The sequence below is a fragment of the Arachis stenosperma genome, chromosome 7 (assembly GCF_014773155.1).
Source record: "Arachis stenosperma cultivar V10309 chromosome 7, arast.V10309.gnm1.PFL2, whole genome shotgun sequence".
Lineage (NCBI taxonomy): Eukaryota > Viridiplantae > Streptophyta > Magnoliopsida > Fabales > Fabaceae > Arachis > Arachis stenosperma.
The window spans coordinates 80315082-80335343 of record NC_080383.1 but is presented as its reverse complement, the minus strand read 5'-3'; the positions used below and the strand labels follow the sequence as shown (position 1 = coordinate 80335343).

General features: G+C 39.8%; 2 non-coding genes across 2 annotated transcripts; one reads left to right on the top strand and one right to left on the bottom strand.

Moving 5' to 3' along the window:
• The first annotated feature begins 316 nt into the window (after positions 1 to 316).
• On the top strand, positions 317 to 424 carry LOC130942499 (small nucleolar RNA R71). The gene has a single exon (XR_009071067.1). It is a non-coding gene; the product is annotated as a small nucleolar RNA R71 (small nucleolar RNA).
• An 11308-nt stretch (positions 425 to 11732) lies between these two features.
• LOC130942416 (small nucleolar RNA R71) lies at positions 11733 to 11840 on the bottom strand. Its single transcript, XR_009070986.1, has one exon. It is a non-coding gene; the product is annotated as a small nucleolar RNA R71 (small nucleolar RNA).
• Between the last annotated feature and the right edge of the window lie 8422 nt (positions 11841 to 20262).

The following is a 20262-nucleotide window of genomic DNA, read 5'->3' as shown; positions in this document are numbered from 1 at the left end:
TACTGTTTGGTGCATTTTGCATTCCAGACAGACTTTGAGAAATCAAATTGACTTGTTGAGTCAATATCTTGTTCTGAGCCAATATGGCATTCAGAGTGTCAATCTCAAGAACTCCTTTCTTCTGACTAGTCCCATTGTTCACAGGATTTCTTTCAGAAGTGTACATGAATTGGTTATTTGCAACCATTTCAATCAATTCTTGAGCTTCTGCAGGCGTCTTCTTCAGATGAAGAGATCCTCCAGCAGAGCTATCCAAAGACATCTTGGATAGTTCAGAGAGACCATCATAGAAAATACCTATGATGCTCCATTCAGAAAGCATGTCTGAAGGACATCTTCTGATTAATTGTTTGTATCTTTCCCAAGCTTCATAGAGGGATTCTCCATCCTTCTGTCTGAAGGTTTGGACTTCCACTCTAAGCTTACTCCATCTTTGTGGTGGAAAGAACTTTGCCAAGAAGGCATTGACTAGCTTTTCCCAAGAGTCCAGGCTTTCTTTAGGTTGAGAGTCCAACCATATTCTAGCTCTGTCTCTTACAGCAAAAGGGAATAGCATCAGCCTGTAGACCTCAGGGTTAACCCCATTAGTCTTGACTGTGTCACAGATTTGCAAGAATTCAGCTAAAAACTGATGAGGATCTTCCATTGGAAGTCCATGGAACTTGCAATTCTGTTGCATTAGAGAAACTAATTGAGGCTTAAGCTCAAAATTGTTTGCTCCAATGGCAGGGATAGAGATGCTTCTCCCATAGAAATCAGGAGTAGGTGCAGTGAAGTCACCTAGCACCTTCCTTGCATTGTTGGCATTGTTGTTGTTTTCGGCTGCCATGTGTTCTTCTTCCTTGAAGAATTCGGTCAGGTCCTCTAAAGAGAGTTGTGTTTTGGCTTCTCTTAGCTTTCTCTTCAGGGTCCTCTCAGGTTCAGGGTCAGCTTCAACAAGAATGCCTTTGTCTCTGCTCCTGCTCATATGAAAGAGAAGAGAAAAAGAAAATGTGGAATCCTCTATGTCACAGTATAGAGATTCCTTGGAATGTCAGAGGAAAAGAGAAATAGAAAGAAGAAGGAGAAGACGAATTCGAACTTTAATTAGATAAGGTTCGAATTGTGCTTTTAGAAGGAGTGGTACTCCATAAATAGTAGGATGTGGGAAGGAGGGAAGAGAATTTTCGAAAATTCAATTAAAAGATTTTGAAAACATTTTGAAAATTTGATTGATAATTTTCGAAAATTGAAAGTGAAAAAGAAATCAAGTGATTTTTGAAAAAGATTTTGAAATTAGAAATTAAAAAGATTTGATTGAAAACTATTTTGAAAAAGATGAGGTTAAAAAGATTTAATTGAAAAGTTATGGTTTTAAAAAGATGTGATTGAGAAGATATGATTTGAAAACAATTTGAAAAGATATGATTTGAAAATTAATGACTTGCCTAACAAGAAAAGATACGATTCAAACATAAAACCTTTCTTAATAGAAAAGGCAAAAAATGTTCAATCAAATCATTAATTGTTAGTAAGTATCTTTGAAAAAGGAAAGAAATTGATTTTGAAAACATTTGATTGAAAAGATATGATTTGAACAAGATTTGGTTTTGAAAAACTTTGAAAACTTGAAAAAAAATTGATTTTGAAAACAAAATCTTCCCCCTAGCACCATCCTGGCGTTAAACGCCCAGAATGGTATACATTCTGGCGTTTAACGCCCAAAATGCTACCTCTTTGGGCGTTAAACGCCCAGCCAGGTGCCCTGGCTGGCGTTTAAACGCCAGTCTGCCTTCTTCACTGGGCATTTTTGAATGCTCAGCTTTTTCTGTATAATTCCTCTGCAGTATGTTCTGAATCTTCAATTCTTTGTATCATTGACTTGAAAAGACACAAATAAAAAAAAATTTTGGATTTTTTTATAATCAAAATGCAATAAGAATCAAATAACAATGCATGCAAGACACCAAACTTAGCAGTTTGTGTACTACTGACACTATATGAGACACAATAACACTCAAGCCAAAAGAATTCAAAGATCAAAACAAAGAAATATATGCATGGATTCGAAAAATGTAACAAAAACATGCATTTGACACCAAACTTAAGATGAGACTCTAGACTCAAGCAAGAAACAGCAAATATTTTTTTGGTTTTTATGATTTTGTAAAATTTTTTTTTTCTGAAAATTAAGTGGGAAAAGGTATCAAAATTCTTAATGAGAATTCCAGGAATCAGTGCAATGCTAGTCTAAGACTCCGGTCCAGGAATTAGACATGGCTTCACAGCCAGCCAAGCTTTCAAAGAAAGCTTCGGTCCAAAACACTAGACATGACCAAAGGTCAGCCAAGCCTTAGCAGATCACTGCTCCAAAAGCAAAATTGATGAAAATCAACAAGCTCTTGTGGTGATAAGTTGAAACCTCGGTCCAATCAGATTAGACATGGCTTCTCAGCCAGCCAGATTTCAACAAATCATCATGAAACTCTAGAATTCATCTTCAAGAATTTCGAAAAAAATAAATACCTAATCTAAGCAACAAGATGAACCGTCAGTTGTCCAAACTAGAACAATCCCAGGCATTGTTACCAAAAGCTTGCTCAAAACTTGAACAATCCCCGGCAACGGCGCCAAAAACTTGGTGCGCGAAATTGTGAACAATACTTTTCACAACTCTCATAATCCCTGGTCATGAACTCCAAAAACTTGGTGGTTCAATTCCATGGCATTACACAACTTCGCACAACTAACCAGCAAGTGCACTGGGTCGTCCAAGTAATACCTTACGTGAGTAAGGGTCGATCCCACGGAGATTGTTAGCATTGAAGCAAGCTATGGTCATCTTGTAAATCTTAGTCAGGCAAACTCAAATGTATATGATGATGAACGAAAATAACATAGAAGATAAGGATAGTGATACTTATGTATATCATTGGTGTAAGAGCTTCAGACAATCATATGAAGATGCCTTCCCTTCCGTCTCTCTGCTTTCCTACTGCCTTCATCCAATCCTTTCTTACTCCTTTCCATGGCAAGCTCGTGTAGGGTTTCACTGTTGTCAGCAGCTACCTCCCATCCGCGCAGTGAAAGCTAATGCACGCACTCTGTCACAGTGCTGCCAATCACCGGTTTGGTTCCCTCCCCTACCGGAATAGAATCACTCTTTTGCGTCTGTCACTAACGCCCAGTAGGTTACAAGTTTGAAGCACGTCACAGTCATTCAATCATTGAATCCTACTCAGAATACCACAGACAAGGTTAGACCTTCCGGATTCTCTTGAATGTCGCCATCAGTTCTTGCCTATACCACGAAGACTCTGATCTCACGGAATGGTTGGCTCGTTTGTCAGGCGATCAACCATGCATCGTGCAATCAGGAATCCAAGAGATATTCACTAAGCCTCAGATGCTTGTAGAACAAGAATGGTTGTCAGTCACCTTGTTCATGGGTGAGAATGGTGATGGGCGTCAATCATCACCTTCATCATGTTGAAGAACAAGTGATATCTTGGACAAAGAACAAGCAGAATTGAATGGAAGAACAATAGTAATTGCATTAATACTCGAGGTACAGCAGAGCTCCACACCTTAATCTATGGTGTGTAGAAACTCCACCGTTGAAAATACATAAGCATAAGGTCTAGGCATGGCCGAATGGCCAGCCTCCAAAGGTCTAAGATAGCATAAAACAAAGATAGCTATCAAAAGTCCTTGATGTATCTATACAATAGTAAAAGGTCCTACTTATAGAAAACTAGTACATAGATGAGTAAATGACAGAAAAATCCACTTCCGGGCCCACTTGGTGTGTGCTTGGGCTGAGCAATGAAGGAATTTCGTGTAGAGACTCTCCTTGGAGTTAAACGCCAGCTTTAGTGCCAGTTTGGGCGTTTAACTCCCAATTAGGTGCCAGTTCCGGCGTTTAACGCTGGAATTTCTTGAGGTGACTTTGAACGCCGGTTTGGGCCATCAAATCTTGGGCAAAGTATGGACTATTATATATTGCTGGAAAGCCCAGGATGTCTACTTTCCAACGCCGTTGAGAGCGCGCCAATTGGGCTTCTGTAGCTCCAGAAAATCCACTTCGAGTGTAGGGAGGTCAGAATCCAACAGCATCTGCAGTCCTTTTGAGTCTCTGGATCAGATTTTTGCTCAGGTCCCTCAATTTCAGCCAGAAAATACCTGAAATCACAGAAAAACACACAAACTCATAGTAAAGTCCAGAAAAGTGAATTTTAACTAAAAGCTAATAAAAATATACTAAAAACTAACTAGATCATACTAAAAATATACTAAAAACAATGCCAAAAAGTGTATAAATTATCCGCTCATCAATAGGCTAGAACTAATTGGCAGCATTCCGGAGATCCGAAAAGTCTAAACCTTGTCTGTGGTATTCCGAGTAGGATCTGGGACCGGATGACTATGACGAGTTTCAAACTCACGAATGTTGGGCACAGTGACAGTGTGCAAAAGAATAGAGAGATCCTATTCTGACACAAGTGAGAACCGACAGATGATTAGCCGTGCGGTAGCTGTGCCTGGTATTTTTCATCCAAGACGAGAAATCCGACAGTTGATTAGCCGTACAGAAACCATAGCTGGACCATTTTCACTGAGAAGACGGATGGTAGCCATTGACAATGGTGATCCACCAACATACAGCTTGCCATGGAAGGGAGAACGCATGATTGGATGAAGACAATAGGAAAGCAGAGGTTTAGAAGCAACAAAGAATCTCCAAACGCTTATCTGAAATTCCCACCAATGAATTACATAAGTACCTTTATTTTAATTTACGTTTTATTTATCTTTCAATTATCAAAACTCATAACCAATTGAATCCGCCTGACTAAGATTTACAAGATGACTATAGCTTGCTTCAAGCCGGCAATCTCCGTGGGATCGACCCTTACTCGCGTAAGGTTGTATTACTTGGACAACCCAGTGCACTTGCTAGTTAGTTGTACCAGAGTTGTGAAAAATGTGAATCATAATTTTGTGCACCAGACAACCAATCAAATCAATTTCTATTTGAATCTCATCCCAAGTCTCCCAAACCAAGAGAATGAAAATTCTTGAAGAATTATCCATAAGAGTTCATTATTGGATATCCGTCATAAGGTGTCACTAGTAGATCCTCAAATAGAAGGAGGATGGAACAAAATAATCTTGCCTTCATTTCTCAAATCGAACCATAAATAGTAAAGGAAGCTCTTGAAGATCCATCTTAGGTTAAAGCATTCGAAGAAGAGCTGATTCAATTTGCAAAAAATGAAGTGTATTCACTAGTTCCAAGCTCTAATGGGAAGAAGGTGACGGGAACAAAGTGAATCTTTCAAAACAAGTTGGGAGAAGATAGTAGCTGTTCATGCCCTGGGTCGAGTTGTTGGACCCGGGCTGATAGAAGACGAAGTTGACCGACCACTTATGGTCAGAATCACCCGACCTCTTCCCAAAGAGTTCGGTCAAATCACTACAAAGGCCCAAGTGAGCCCAAACAAAGGAACACGACGCAAATCTAAAGGCAGCCAGAGCCTAGAAAGATAAGGCGATTCCCTAAAAAGATAAGATAACTTCACTTAAAGATAAGATAAGATAACTATCTTATCTCCAGAAAGGTCACTCCACACTATTATAAATACACTGGAGCACTTAGGTATAACTCATACTCTGATTCTACTAAAAACCTACCTAAAGCACGTGCTAACTTAAGCATCGCAATCTCTTGTAGGTATCACCACCCTCCGGTAACGAAGGATCAGCCACACCATCAAGTCCAACAAAGTCGGGCACATCAGCTCCAACCACAACGGATGATCTCGTCCGAGATCGACCTACAGTTTCAGGTAACCCTCGAAACATTGGCGCCGTTGCCGGGGAACCTGGAAGTCATCCCATCATCATGGCGGACAACCTTGACAACAACCATGACTCTGATCTAGAAAATAGGACGCCGAATAAGAACGCGAACACTACACCAAACGATACTTCTCAACCAAACAAAGACAAGAATTTGCCAACTACAGAAATCATTGAGGCACTTCAAGCTCAACAAAATCGCCTCAAACGGCTCGAAAACGAGGCCGATCGTCAATAGGAAGCCGAGAGGGACCTTCAGAGGGAAATTAGGTGACACTGAGAGTTAGAGGACAAGCTCCTAAAGCTCGAAGCCAACCTTAAAACAAAAAACATCTAGCCTGATCTCGAAGACAGCTCCCACAAAGATCAAGATCCATTCACTAAAGAGATAATGAAAGCCAAAGTCCCAAAGGACTTCAAAGCTCCCGACATGACCCCGTACAACAGCACATCAGATCCAAGCCATCACCTCAGCAATTTCAGAAGTAGAATGTATCTCACCGATGCCTCGGACGCTATTCGATGCAAAGCCTTCCCAACAACCCTAACAAAGACAGCAATTAAGTGGTTCAACACTTTGCCCCCTAGATCCATTACAAATTTCGACGACCTGGCCAAGAAATTTCTTGCCCGATTTTCCATCCAGAAGGACAAAGCCAAAAACGCCCCAAGCCTATTAGGGATCAAGCAAGGAGATCGGGAGAGTCTTCGTAACTACATGGAGAGGTTCAACAAATCATGCCTGGACATACAAAGCCTACCAACGGAAGCAGTCATTATGTCAATGGCCTGCGAGAATGACCTTTTAGTCACTCCATATCAAAGAAACATCAAACATCTCTGAATGAAGTACAGGAACGAGCTGAGAAGAACATCAACATGGAGGGAAAATCTCGACTAGGAGAGACCTCAAAATCCGGATTCTCCTACTCCTCCCGGGATAGGGATAAGGAGTCCAAGAAAAAGGAAGATCAATACGGCGAAAAGCCTAAAAATTACAACAATAACTCCCCCCTTCGGGTGTCTCTTGTAGATGTTTACCGAGAAGTATGCCATACCGAGAAGATCCCACCACCTCGCCCACTCAAAAGCAAGAAAAGAGGAGGTAATCGAACAGAATACTATGAATATCACCGAATCTATGGACATCCTACCAATGAGTACTTCGACTTAAAAAATGTTATTAAGAAATTGGTAAGAGAAGGATGACTAGATCGGTATTTAGCCAACAAATCAGATGAGCCTTGAAAAAAAAGAAGGGACGAAGAGGTTAGACGAGGAGAACGAACACCTCGCACCTCGGAGAGACACGTTCAAAATCATCTCGCAAAAGGCACCTTAAAGAAGTATATCATTTCGAGGGAGGAGAAGGATCACCCGACCTCCCTACTATTACTTTCACCTAAGAAAACGCGGTAGGCATCATCCCGGGACACGACGATCCTATGGTCATCAATATCATATTGGCCAATGCTAACCTCCACCGCACATTGGTGGACCAAGGAAGCTCGGTGGATATCTTGTTTAAACCTGCCTTCGATAAACTCGGCCCGTAGGAGAAAGAGCTCAGAGCATATCCAAACAGCTTGTTTGGACTAGGAGACACTCCAATCCAACCGCTTGGATACATCTCACTACACACAACCTTCGAAAAAGGAACCCAATCAAGGACACTCAATATAGACTACATTGTAGTCGACGTAAGCTCAGCCTACAATGCCCTGATAGGTCGGGCAACATTGAATCAACTCGCAGTAATAGTTTCAACTCCACATCTATGCATGAAGCTCCCAACTCTAGAGGGGATCACTACGATAAAAGGAGACCAGAAAATAGCGCGACACTGTTATAACGAAAGTCTAAACCTCAGGGACAAAAGAGAAGAAATCCACACCATCGAGCTCGGTGGAATTCGAGGTCGGGAAGAACTTCGTCCGTAACTTGAGGGCGAGATCGAAGAAGTTCAGATTGGAGACACCCTAGACAAAACAACAAAATTTGGGGCAACCTTAAATGGAGATGTAAAGGAGCCTCTGATTCAGTTCTTAAGGAACAATGTCGACCTCTTTGCATGGAAGGCCGCAGACATGCCGGGCATAGACCCCAAACTAATGTGCCACAAGCTGGCAGTATACCCAGGATCTCGACCAGTACAACAAAAACGTAGAAAACTCGGACCCGAAAGATCCCAAGCTATGGAAGAACAGGTACAAGCTCTATTGGAACCAGGATTCATAAGAGAAGTCAAATACCCATTATGGCTAGCTAATGTCGTCTTGGTGAAAAAATCAAATGGAAAGTGGCGGATGTGTATCGACTACACTGATTTCAACAAAGTCTGCCCAAAAGATCCCTATCCACTCCCAAATATCGACACTCTAGCGGATGCCTCCTCCGGATACAAGTACCTCTCATTCATGGACGCTTATTCAGGATACAATCAAATCCCAATGTATCCACCTGATCAGGAAAACACCTCATTCCTAACTCAAAAAGCAAATTACTGTTATGTCGTCATACTATTCAGACTCAAAAACGTAGGAGCTACCTACCAAAGATTAATGAACAAAGTCTTCACAGACCATATCGGGAAACTCACGGAGGTATATGTGGACGACATGTTGGTAAAAACACAAAGTGTGGAGACATTACTGGCCGACCTCGCCCAAGTGTTCGGAACCATAAGAAGGCATGGCATGCGACTTAACCCTGCAAAATGCACCTTTGCAGTAGAAGCTGGCAAATTCCTGGGTTTCATGTTAACACAATGAGGAATTGAGGTGAACTCAGAAAAATGCCGGGCCATACTGGACATGAAGAGTCTGACCTGCGTTAAGGAGGTACAACAACTTAACAGAAGATTGGTAGCCTTGTCCAGATTTCAAGCTGGATCGGCCATAAGATCTCTCCCCTTCTACGCCACTTTAAGGAAGGGAAAGAGGTTTGCCTGGTTCACGATGCATGGTTGCCTCTCCTGAAAACAGAGCTTCCATTCCGTGCAATCAGACTCTTCATGGTATAAGCTTGAATCAAATAGGCAGCATTCTTGAGATCCAGAAAGTCTAAACCTTGTCTGTGGTATTCCGAGTAGGATCTAGGATGGGATAACTGTGACGAGCTTCAAACTCGCGACTGTGGGGCACAGTGACAGTACGCAAAAGGATCAATGGATCTTATTCCGACACGGTCGAGAACCGACAGCTGATTAGCCATACGGGAAACCGTAGAGGACCATTTTCACTGAGAGGATGGATGGTAGCCATTGACAACGGTGATCCACCTACATACAGTTTGCCATGGAAAGGAGTATGAATGATTGGATGAAGGCAATAGGAAAGCAGAGGGTTAGAGGGAACAAAGCATCTTCATACGCTTATCTGAAATTCCCACCAATGAATTGCATAAGTATTTCTATCCTATTTTATGTTCTATCTCATTCTTTTAATTATTAAAGCCCCATAACCATTTGAATCCGCCTAACTGAGATTTACAAGATGACCATAGCTTGATTCAAGCCGACAATCTCCGTGGGATCGACCCTTACTCACGTAAGGTATTACTTGGACGACCCAGTGCACTTGCTGGTCAGCTACACGAAGTTGTGTATCACGATTTTGTGTACCATGTTTTTGGCGCCATTGCCGGGGATTGTTCGAGTTTGGACAACTGACAGTTCATCTTGTTGCATAGATTAGATATTTTTCTTTTTATTTTGTTCTTCAGAATTTTTAAGAATGAATTCTAGAGTTTCAAATGATGCTTTTATCATTACAGGAGCTAGTTGATTCCCATCAATTTGGCTGTTGTATGTAATGTCCTGCTGAAGCTTGGTTAGCCAAGTCTAATCTTTTTAGATTGAAGCTTTAGACTAACATTGCATGATTCTTGGAATTCGCATTAAAAATTATGAGTTTCTTATTTTCTTTCTCAAAATAATTTTCGAAAAAAATACAAAAAAATAATAAAATCATAAAATCAAAAATATTTTTGTGTTTCTTGTTTGAGTCTAGAGTCAAATTTTAAGTTTGGTGTCAATTGCATGTTTCTATTTTTCATGCATTTTTCCAAAATATATGCATTGTGTCTTCATTGATCTTCAAGTTGTTCTTGATGATTTTTATTGTTTGATCTTTAAATTCTCTTGTTTTGTGTCTTTTGTTGTTTCTCATGTGCATTCTCAAATTGTTAGTGTGTCTAGTATGAAAATTTCTAAGTTTGGTGTCTTGCATGTCTTCTTTTTCTCAAAAAATTTCAAAAATATGTTCTTAATTTTCATATTGACATTCAAAGTGTTCTTGCATGCATACCTTATTTTGATCTTAGTTTTTCATGTTTAATTTCATTCTGTGGTTTTTCTTTCTCATCCTTAAAAATTCAAAAAAAATTCAAAATTATGTCTTCTCAAGCCAATAATACAGAGAATTGAAGATTCAGAACATACAGTAGAAGAATCACAAGGAAAAAGCTGGGCGATCAAAACGCCCAGTGAAGAAGGAATTCTAGCGTTTAAACGCCAGCCAGAGTACCTGGCTGGGCGTTTAATGCCCAAGGAGGTAGACAAGTGGGCGTTAAACGCCAGAATGGATACCATTCTGGGCGTTTAACGCAAGGATAGCACCAAGGAGGTAGTTTTGTTTTCAATTCAAATTTTTTTCAATTTTTCAAGTTTTAAAACTAATTTTTCAAAATCTTATCTTTTTCATATCCTCTCATATCAATTATATCTTTTTCAAAATCAAATCTTTTTAATTTTTTCTTTTAATATTTTCAAAAATCCTTGCTAACAATTAATGTTGTGATTCAAAAATTTCATGTTTGTTACTTTCTTGTTAAGAAAGGTTCAATATTTGAATTTTAGAATCATATCTTTTAATTTCTTGTTAGTCAAGTCATCAATTTTAAAAATCAAATCTTTTTTTAGTTGTTTTTCAATCATATCTTTTCAAACATATCTTTTTCAATCAAATCTTTTTCAAATAATATCTTTTTCAAATTTTAATTTCAAAATCTTTTTCTAACTTCTTATCTTTTTCAAAACCACATAACTACTTTTCTCTCTCCAATTTTCGAAAATTACTAACAACTTTTTCAAAAATCCTTTTAATTAACTAATTATTTTAAACTTTAATTTTATTTTATTTGAAAATTTTTGAAAATTCCCTCTTTCATCTATTTCTATTTAATCACTAACACTCCTCCTCTCTTAATAATTCGGACCCCCTCCCTCCCTATAAGTTCGAACTCTTCTCTCTACCTCATCCTTCTATTCCTCTTTTCTTCTGACACATCAAGGAATCTCAATACTGTGACATAGAGGATTTCATATTTTCTTGTTTTCTTCTCTTTCATATGAGTAGGAACAAAGATAAAGGCATTCTTGTTGAAGTTGATCCTGAACCTGAAAGGACTTTGAAGAGGAAGCTAAGAGAAGCTAAAGCATAACTCTCTGGAGAGGACCTGACAAAAATCTTCGAAAAAGAAGAAGACATGGCAGCCAAAAATAACAACAATGCCAACAATGCAAGGAAGGTGCTTGGTGACTTTACTACACCAACTCCTGACTTCTATGGGGGAAGCATCTCTATTCCTGCTATTGGAGCAAACAACTTTGAGCTTAAGCCTCAATTAGTTTCTCTGATGCAACAGAATTGTAAGTTTCATGGACTTCCATTGGAAGGTCCTCATCAGTTCTTGGCTGAATTTTTGCAAATCTATGACACTGTTAAGACAAATGGAGTTAATCCCGAGGTCTACAGACTTATCTTTTCCCTTTTACTGTAAGAGACAGAGCTAGTATATGGTTGAACTCACAACCTAGAGATAGCCTGAACTCTTGAGAAAAACTGGTCAATGCCTTCTTAGCTAAATTCTTTCCACCTCAAAAGATGAGTAAGCTTAGAGTGAAAGTTCAAACCTTTAAACAGAAGGAAGGTGAATCCCTCTATGAAGCTTGGGAAAGATATAAGCAATTGATCAGAAGGTATCCCACTAATATGCTTTCAGAATGGAGCATTATAGGTATCTTCTATAATGGTCTGTCTGAGTTATCTAAGATGTCATTGGACCATTCTGCAGGTGGATTTATTCATCTGAAGAAAACGCCTGCAGAAGCCCAGGAACTCATTGAAATGGTTGCAAATAACCAGTTCATGTACACTTCTGAAAGAAATCCTGTCAACAATGGGACAACTCAGAAGAAAAGAGTTCTTGAGATTGATACTCTAAATGCCATATTGGCTCAGAACAAAATATTGACTCAGTAAGTCAATATAATTTCTCATAATCTGACTGGATTACAAACTGCATCCGGCAGTGCAAAGAAGCCTCCTCTGAAGGAGAAGCTTATGACCTTGAGAATCCTGCAATTGAAGAGGTGAATTACATGGGAGAATCCTATGGAAACACCTACAATTCTTCATGGAAGAATCACCCAAATTTCTTATAGAAGGATCAACAGAAGCCTCAACAAGGCTTCAATAACAATAATGGTGGGAGAAATAGGTTTGGCAATAGCAAACCTTTCCCATCATCTTCTCAGCAACAGACAGAGAACTCTGAGCAGAATCATTCTGGCTTAACAACCATAGTCTTTGATCTATCTATGACCACACTGAGTTTCATGAATGAAACAAGATCCTCCATTAGAAATTTGGAGGCACAAGTGGGTCAGCTGAGTAAAAAAGTTACTGAAACTCCTTCTAGTACTCTCCCAAGAAATACAGAAGAAAATCCCAAGAGAGAGTGCCAGGCCATAACCATGACCAACATGGCCGAACCTGGAGAGAGTGAGGAGGACGTGATTCCCAGTGAGAAAAACCTCATGGGATATCCTCTAAACGAAAAGGAGTTCCCTCATGAGGAACCAAAGGAATCTGAGGCTCATCTAGAGACCATAGAGATTCCACTGAACTTCCTATTACCATTCATGAGCTTTGAAGAATATTCTTCTTCTGAAGAAGATGAAGTTACTACTGAAGAGCGATCATGAAGCTGAATGCCAAATTATTTAGTAATGAGACATGGGAGGATGAACCTCCATTGCTAATAAATGAACTAAATGCCTTGGCTCAGGTGAAGATACCTCAAAAGAAACTAGATCCCGGAAGGTTCTTAATACCTTGCACCATAGGCACTATGACCTTTGAGAAGACTCTGTGTGACCTGGGGTCAGGCATAAACCTCATGTCCCTCTCTGTAATGGAGAAACTGAGAATCTTTGAGGTACAAGCTGCAAGAATCTCAATAGAGATGGCAGACAAATCAAAGAAACATGCTTATGGACTTGTAGAGGATGTCTTGGTAAAGGTTGAAGGCCTTTACATCCCTGCTGACTTCATAATCCTAGACATTGGAAAGGATGAGGATGAATCCATCATCCTTGGCAGACCCTTCCTAGCCACAGCAAAAGCTATGATTGATGTTGACAAAGGAGAGTTGGTCCTTCAAGTGAATGAGGACTACCATGTGTTCAAGGCTCAAGGATCTCCTTCTGTACACATGGAGAAGAAGCATGAAAAGCTTCTCTCAATTCAGTGTCAAACCAAGCCCCTACATTCAAACTCTAAGTTTGGTGTTGGGAGGCCATCATCATGCTCTGAGTATCTTTGAGATTCCATGAGAGCTCACTGTCAAGCTATTGACATTAAAGAAGCGCTTATTGAGATGCAACCCAATTTTTATTTATCTATGTTAAATTTCTATTTTCCATTGTTATTTTATGTTTTCTTTAGGTTGATGATCATGTGGAGTCACAAAAACAACTGCAAAAATCAAAGAAAACCCAAAAATAGCATTAAAAATAACACACCCTGGAGGAGGAGCTTACTGGCATTTAAATGCCAGTAAGGGTAGCAGAATGGGCGTTAAACGCCCAGTCTGGCACCATTCTGGGCTTTTAACGCTAGAAAAGGGCACCAGACTGACGTTTAACGCCAGAAAAGGGCACCAAGTTGGCGTTCAACGCCAGAAAGGGAAGAAAAGCTGGCGTTAAACGCCAAAAATGGGCAACAATCTGGCGTTTAATGCCAGGATTAGCACTCAGAGGACGTTTGCACGCCAGAATAGTGCAGGGATGAGAAATCCTTGACATCTCAGGATCTGTGGACCCCACAAGATCTCCACCTACCTCAACTCACTCACTCTCTTCTTCGCACATTCCAATAACACCCTTTCCCAAATATCCTTCACCAATCACCTCCACCCACTCTTCCCCAAAAACTCCACCTACCTCACCATCCAAATTCAAATCTTTTCCCTCCCAAACCCAACCCCTAATACACGAACCCTACCCTCTCTTTCCACTCCTATATAAACCCCTCATCCATCCTTCAAATTCACAAATAAAAAACACCTTTTCTCCCCCTTGGCCGAACCACTCACACCTCTCCATCTCCTCCACTTCTTCTTCTTCTCCGTCCTTCTTTCTTCTTTTGCTCAAGGACGAGCAAACTTTTTAAGTTTGGTGTGAAAAAAGCATTGCTTTTTGTGTTTCCATAACCATTTATGGCACCTAAGGCTAGAGAAACCTCTAGAAAGAGGAAAGGGAAGGTAAAAACTTCCACCTCCGAGTCATGGGAGATGGAGAAATTCATCTCAAAAGCCCATCACTAGAAAGAGGATGGAGCAAACAAGAGAGCCCACTCATGGACCTCAACAAAAGCATGAGGAATTTCCTCATCAAGAAATCCCTGAGATGCCTCAAGGGATATATTTTCTTCCACACAACTATTGGGAGCAACTAAGAATAGGAACACCAAGAGCACTTCATTATTCTCCATGAAATTAGAGAGGATCAAATAGCCATGAGGGAAACAAAGGCAAGGAAGAGACATAGAGGAGCTCAGGCGTTCCATTAGATCTTCAAGAGAAAGAACTAGCCGCCATCACTAAGGTGGACCCGTTCTTTAATTTTCTTGTTCTTATTTTTCTGTTTTTCGATTTTTATGCCTTATGTGTTATCTATGTTTGTGTCTTCATTACATGATCATTAGTGTCTAGTGTCTATGTCTTAAAGCTATGAATAATTCCATATATCTTCACCTTTCTTAAATGAAAAATGTTCCTAATTACAAAAGAACAAGAAGTACTTGGATTTCAAATTTTATCTTGAAATTAGTTTAATTATTTTGATGTGGTGGCAATACTTTTTGTTTTCTGAATGATGGCTCTTGAAAGAATGATGAACAAAGAAAAATATTGTTGATAATCTGAAAAATCGTGAAATTGATTCTTGAAGCAAGAAAAAGCAGTAAAAAAATAGCGAAAAAAAGAGAGGCAAAAAAGAAAAAGAAAGAAAAAGAAAAAGCAAATAGAAAAAGCCAATAGCCCTTAAAACCAAAAGGCAAGGGTAAAAAGGATCCAAGGCTTTGAGCATTAATGGATAGGAGGGCCCAAGGAAATACAATCCAGGCCTAAGCAGCTAAATCAAGCTGTCCCTAACCATGTGCTTGTGTCATGAAGGTCTAACTGAGAAGCTTGAGACTGAGTGGTTAAAGTCGTGATCCAAAGCAAAAAGAGTGTGCTTAAGAACTCTGGATACCTCTAATTGGAGACTTTAGCAAAGCTGAGTCACAATCTGAAAAGGTTCACCCAATTATGTGTCTGTGGCATTTATGTATCCGGTGGTAATACTGGAAGACAAAGTGCTTAGAGCCACGGCCAAGACTCATAAAGTAGCTGTGTTCAAGAATCAACATACTAAACTAGGAGAATCAATAACACTATCCAAAATTCTGAGTTCCTATAGATGCCAATCATTCTGAATTTCAAAGGATAAAGTGAGATGCCAAAACTATTCAGAAGCAAAAAAGCTACTAGCCCCTCTCATCTAATTGGGACTAAGTTTCATTGATATTGTGGAATTCATTGTATATTCTCTTCTTTTTATCCTGATTTGTTTTCAGTTGCTTGGGGATAAGCAACAACTTAAGTTTGGTGTTGTGATGAGCGGATAATTTATACGCTTTTTGGCATTGTTTTTATATAGTTTTTAGTATGTTTTATTTACTTTTTAGTATATTTTTATTAGTTTTTAAGCAAAATTCATATTTCTAGACTTTACTATGAGTTTGTGTATTTTTCTGTGATTTCAGGTATTTTCTGGCTAAAATTGAGGGACCTGAGCAAAAATCTGATTCAGAGGCTGACAAAGGACTGCTGATGTTGTTGGATTCTAACCTCCCTGCACTCGAAATGGAATTTTTGGAGCTACAGAAGTCCAAATGGCGCGCTCTTAACTGTGTTGGAAAGTAGACATCTAGGGATTTCTAGAAATATATAATAGTCTATACTTTGCCCGAGTTTAGATGACGCAAACTGGCGTTTAATGCCAGCTTTCTGCCCTATTCTGGCGTTAAACGCCAGAAACAAGTTGCAAAGCAGAGTCAAACGCCAGAAACAAGTTACAAACTGGTGTTCAACTCCAAGGAAGACCTCTACACATGAAAGCTTCAATGCTCAACCCAAGCACACATCAAGTGGGCTTGGAAGTGGATTTCTGCATCATTTACTCATTTCTGTACCCCTAGTAACTAGTCTAGTATAAATAGAACTTTTTACTATTGTATTAGAGATCTTTGGACATCCAGTCCTTAGACCTAGGTCCTTTTTCCTATTTTCAAATTCATATGCCATTGGAGGCTGGCCTCACGGCCATGCCTGGACCATCATCACTTATGTATTTTCAACGGTGGAGTTTCTACACACCATAGATTAAGGGTGTGGAGCTCTGCTGTTCCTTGAGTATTAATGCAATTACTACTATCTTCTATTCAATTCATGCTTATTCATGTTCTAAGATATTCATTCGCACTTCAACCTGATGAATATGATGATCCGTGACACTCATCAACATTCTCACTTATGAACGCGTGCCTGACAAACACTTCCGTTCTACCTGCGAATGCTAGAGTGCGTATCTCTTGGATTCCTGGTCCACGACGCATGGTTGCCTCGCCTGACAACCGAGCCTTTCATTCCGTGAGATCAGAGTCTTCGTGGTATAAGCTAGAATCCATTGGCAGTATTCTTGAGATCTGAAAAGTCTAAACCTTGTCTGTGGTATTCCGAGTAGGATCTGGGATCGGATGATTGTGACGAGCTTCAAACTCACGACTATAGGGCGTGGTGACAGACGCAAAAGGATAGTAAATCCTATTCTTACATGATCAAGAACCAACAGCTGATTAGCCATGCGGGAAACCGTAGAGGACCTTTTTCACTGAGAGGATGGGAAGTAGCCATTGACAACGGTGATGCCCTACATACAGCTTGCCATAGAAAGGAGTATGAAGGATTGGATGAAGGCAGTGGGAAAGCAGAGATTCAAGAGGAATAAAGCATCTCCATACACTTCTCTGAAATTCCCACCAATGATTTACATAAGTATCTCTATCTTTATTTTACGTTTTATTTATCTTTTAATTAGTAAAACTCCATAACCATTTGAATCCGCCTGACTGAGATTTACAAGATGACCATAGCTTGCTTTAAGCCGACAATCTCCGTGGGATCGACCCTTACTCACGTAAGGTTTATTACTTGGACGACCCAGTGCACTTGCTAGTTAGTTGTGCGAAGTTGTGAAAAAGAGTTGAGATTACAATTATGCGACCAAATTGTTGGTGCCATTGTGTATCACAATTTCGTGCACCAGTGGTTCCACCGGAGTTGGAGGTTTTGGAGGAAAGTAGATGACAGAGGGTTTCAGTGAGAGTTTAGTTAAGATTTAGAACCATAGATGGCTTATCCTATTTGTGGTTTACAATTTTATTATCTTTAAGTTTTATATTCTGATTGTCGAAGTTCTAAAATCACCTTCGACTTTTTTCCGGGGCATTATATGTTAGAGATGTGGGCACTGCTACCATGCTGAAAACCCCCAGTTCTCATCCCATATAATATTGTTGTTTTTTCAAATGTAGGACGAGAGGCACCTCAGTAAGCGTCTGGAATTCATTCAACAAGCAAAGATTGGGATTACCGTATTTTGGGTTATTGATAAACCCATATTTCCTTTCTTCCATCCACTTCTTTTCTTTTCCTCTTTCCATTTCTCTCCTTCTCCTTTCTTCTTCCCTCCTTCTACCCTTCATCCAACACTTCCAAACACCATTGATAACCATTTATTTTAGTTAGTTAATTAGTTATTAGTTAGTTAGTTAATTAGTTAGTTAGTTAGTTGCTTAGTTAGTTCTAGTTAGTTTTCATTTCATTTTTTTCTTTTTCATTATAAGTGTTGGATTGTTATCCTTGTTTACCATTAATTGCTGCTGAGTATTAAAAAGGGATGTTAACTTAACATTAGTATGTTTATAATCTTTGTAGGATTCTATGATTGAGGTTATATTTTGCTACTTGGTTTTGAGTTTTTCATGCTTACCTTTTGAAAAATACCAAGTGATGAGAATTGCCTTCGAGCTGTAACTCTTTTTGAATTGCATGATTTGGCCACTGGTGCACGAATTTGCAATCCGTACAACTAACCAGCAAGTGCACTGGGTCGTCCAAGTAATACCTTACGTGAGTAAGGGTCGATCCCACGGAGATTATTGGTTTGAAGCAAGCTATGTTTATTTTATTAATCTTAGTCAGGATATTAATTAAAATTATCAGTTGGAATTATTAGATTGGAAATATAAAAGAGAATAAAATTGTTACTTGTTGTGCAGTAATGAGAAATATGTTAGAGTTTTGGAGATGCTTTGTCCTCTGAATTTCTGCAATGTAATATTCAACTCAATTGTTTATAAAGCACGTCTACGGCAAGCTGTATGTAGGGTGTCACCATTGTCAGTGGCTACTGGTGCGCGAAATTGTGATCACTACACAACTTTGCACAACTAACCAGCAAGTGCACTGGGTCGTCCAAGTAATACCTTACGTGAGTAAGGGTCGATCCCACGGAGATTGTTGGTATGAAGCAAGCTATGGTCACCTTGTAAATCTTAGTCAGGCGGACTCAAATGGGTATAGTAATATACGAATAAAGCATAAAGATAAAGATAGAGGTACTTATGTAATTCATTGGTAGGAACTTCAGATAAGCGTATGAAGATGCCTTCCCTTCCGTCTCTCTGCTTTCCTACTGTCTTCATCCAATCCTTCTTACTCCTTTCCATGGCAAGCTTATGTAGGGTTTCACCGTTGTCAGTGGCTACCTCCCATCCTCTCAGTGAAAATGTTCCTATGCTCTGTCACAGCATATGGCTAATCAGCTGTCGGTTCTCGGTCAGGCCAGAATAGAATCCAGTGATTCTTTTGCGTCTGTCACTAACGCCCCGCCTGCTAGGAGTTTGAAGCACGTCACAGTCATTCAATCATTGAATCCTACTCAGAATACCACAGACAAGGTTAGACCTTCCGGATTCTCTTGAATGCCGCCATCTGTTCTCGCCTATACCACGAAGACTCTGATCTCACGGAATGGCTGGCTCGTTTGTCAGGCGAGCACTCGGTTGTCAGGCGATCAACCATGCATCGTGTATCAGGAATCCAAGAGATATTCACTAGAGCCTTGGTTGCTTGTAGAACAAAAGTGGTTGTCAGTCACCTTGTTCATAGGTGAGAATGATGATGAGTGTCACGGATCATCACATTCATCAAGTTGAAGAACAAGTGATATCTTGGACAAAGAACAAGCGGAATTGAATAGAAGAACAATAGTAATTGCATTAATACTCGAGGTACAGCAGAGCTCCACACCTTAATCTATGGTGTGTAGAAACTCCACCGTTGAAAATACATAAGAACAAGGTCTAGGCATGGCCGTGAGGCCAGCCTCCCAATGATCTAAGAACTAGATGTCCAAAGATGAAAATACAATAGCAAAAGGTCCTACTTATAGAAAACTAGTAGCCTAAGGTTTACAAAGATGAGTAAATGACATAAAAATCCACTTCCGGGCCCACTTGGTGTGTGCTTGGGCTGAGCAATGAAGCAATTTCGTGTAGAGACTTTTCTTGGAGTTAAACGCCAGCTTTTATGCCAGTTTGGGCGTTTAACTCCCATTTAGGTGCCAGTTCCGGCGTTTAACGCTGGAATTCCTGAGGGTGACTTTGAATGCCGGTTTGGGCCATCAAATCTTGGGCAAAGTATGGACTATCATATATTGCTGGAAAGCCCAGGATGTCTACTTTCCAACGCCGTTGAGAGCGCGCCAATTGGGCTTCTGTAGCTCCAGAAAATCCACTTCGAGTGCAGGGAGGTCAGAATCCAACAGCATTTGCAGCCCTTTTCAGTCTCTGGATCAGATTTTTGCTCAGGTCCCTCAATTTCAGCCAGAAAATACCTGAAATCACAGAAAAACACACAAACTCATAGTAAAGTCCAGAAAAGTGAATTTTAACTAAAAACTAATAAAAATATACTAAAAACTAACTAGATCATACTAAAAACATACTAAAAACAATGCCAAAAAGGGTA